Source organism: Montipora capricornis, chromosome 2 (assembly GCF_036669925.1).
Source record: "Montipora capricornis isolate CH-2021 chromosome 2, ASM3666992v2, whole genome shotgun sequence".
Classification (NCBI taxonomy): Eukaryota; Metazoa; Cnidaria; class Anthozoa; order Scleractinia; family Acroporidae; genus Montipora; species Montipora capricornis.
In genome coordinates, this window is record NC_090884.1 from 30436399 (window position 1) to 30438898 (window position 2500).

The 2500-nt window shown below is 40.4% G+C and overlaps 1 pseudogene; it reads right to left on the reverse strand.

Moving 5' to 3' along the window:
* Positions 1–646: 646 nt before the first annotated feature.
* Positions 647–2500, reverse strand: part of LOC138037104 (uncharacterized) — a 2547-nt pseudogene continuing 693 nt past the window's right edge.

Consider the following 2500-nt stretch of genomic DNA (forward strand, 5'->3'; position numbering starts at 1 on the left):
GTGCTTTGAGAGAAATATTCCTAACACTGGGAAAAACTGTCCAGGACACCTTTCTCAGTAATCCAATTCCAGACCCTATAGGAAACAAGTAAGCTCCTTGTTAACTCTGAGAATAATTAATTAAAATGTTTTCATTGTTAAAGAATTTAACCCAGCGCTTTTTGCGGTGTGCTTGGCAAAAAGAGACGAAGGGTCATTCCAGCATGCGTCGTCAAAACATTAAGGAAAGAATTCCCTGAAGAAAGCAATGCATACACAGGATTTAGAGAAGCAGATCTGGAGTTATGACTCGCTCGGAACATCAAAAATTATTTACTCCTTTGTCGTTATTAATTAATTATTCTATTAATATATATATCATTGTTTCACAAAATAATTCATACATCACATGAACTATTGTGCTCGCAATCATACCTGTCATTTGGAAAATTATTGTCTTCAACAGGAAATAATTAATTGATCGTGATACGTCTTAAAACACAAGTTATGTGGTACAGTTATATTTTCATTTCCTCTCTTTTGCTTTTACCATATGAAATGGTGTTAAGGTATTTTTTCTTGTTAGACTTTTTCAACAATACACCAAACAAAAAACGATTTCTAATGAACATAGACTTTTTCAACCACTCCTGTATGTGTGAGTAATTTAAGTGTTTCCAAATCTTGATGTATGCTTTGTAGTGACTTCGTCTTTAGCAGGCCTAGGTTTGCTAGCAATATTTCGGGGGATGTGCGGGGCTGCAGGCGGTGCACTCCTTTCATGCGGTTTCCGATTTTTTCTGGCAATAATAGCATTTAACATTGGCCTGAGGTGATCTCTGTTTGTCTTTTCTAAAATTGGTTTTGCCACCCACTCCTTGGTATGTTTTGGAAAGACCACCTTGTACTGGAGTTCTCCTTGGTTGGCACCTTTTGATGCAGTGGCATGTTGTCTGTGTTGGCATTGTGGTCTAGGGCAGACAGCTGGGTACGTGCGACCATACCCTCATAGGAGAAGTGCTGACGTTTAGGGACATACTTGGTTTGGACACTGTGGTACACTTCCAAACTTCCTGTATGACAGCACAAGGTCAACTGCTGGATGTCTTTCACAAGGGTTTTACCAAAAACAACCTCCTTGAGTGCTTCATGAGCTGGGGAGCCAGGCCGAAGCCACCTCTTGGTTCTAGCAACATTTCGAGGGATAGGTGGGTGAGCACATTGGTGATACAAGTCTGCAGAATTCCAGGAGTGGATGTTAGCAGTGTGATGGACTATGGATAACCACTTGTCCCGCAACAAGTCATTGTCTCCCTCACATGTTTCTGCACACCACCAAAGATGATTTGATATTGACTTAATCCATGCAGACAGGTCACTACAGTCCTTCTTTTTGGCTTTCTCCATAAGTTTTTTAGTTATACTTTTGGACAAGTGCCAAACATCAAATTGGTGATCAACCTCAGAGTAATTTCTCTTTAGGTCAGCTCTGATACCAACATGGCGATCAGTGGCGATAACCTTAATGTTGCCCCCCTTTGTTTTTATATTATCCATGCAGCATTTAAATCCCTCCCTTTCCATTGCATTGCTGTTGTTCACTTCAGTTACTTGAACAATCTGAAAGTCAACAATCTTGTCAGTTTGCTGATCAATCATCGTATATGTGCCATATTTTGCATTATGACCAGGACTGTCACAGCGCCCATCCCCTGAAAGCCACAAATCTTGGCCTGCTAGTCCAGAAAATATAGAATTTTGCTCCCTCTTCCAAAATTCATTAATTACAGGAAATAAGTATTTATTTTGAATAGCATAAAAGGTATTCTCACTAAAAAACTTCAAATTGAGGATGTCTGCTAGAGAAGCTACTCTAGTGTAAGTAGAACCACTAAGCAAAATAGAGGATGACAGCAGTAAGTTTCCAGCTGCCATTCGTTCAAGCATGGGCTGGCTTTGCCAGGAAAAGGTATGATTATTAATGCATATGAGGGTCACAAATAATTGAGTTCCTTGTGTAGACTGATCTGTCTGAATAACTTGGGCACCGCATTCAGGGCATCGCTTGAAAAGCTTAAACAATTCCTGCTTAAAGACAATAAACTTAGTATCATCCTGTGGGTTTAAAACTTTTGGTTTTTCATCTTCATGGTCTGATTCTAAGTTGGAGTCATCTGACATTTCACCAGATGTTGACGGGAGGTAAGTACCATCCTTTTGTGGAGACACCAGGTGAGAGAGTGCCAACAGCTTCTTCAGCAATGGCACCTTTCTCTTCAGGAATGTCACTTTCCTCAAATTGAGTGCCTGTGTGAGAACTACAAACCAGTGGGGTCTGGGTGTCAGCTGATTTCATCATTAATTGGGCACCACGTGTATTAACCTGGCAACCAAAATCAACACCCTTGTATGGCAAATTGACTTGAATTGATTGTGATTCCACTTGCATGGTGTCTGGGTGAAAATTCAAGAACTGATCGTGTAGTGAAGAGGTACTTGCTTGTTCACCCACTTTGCTAGA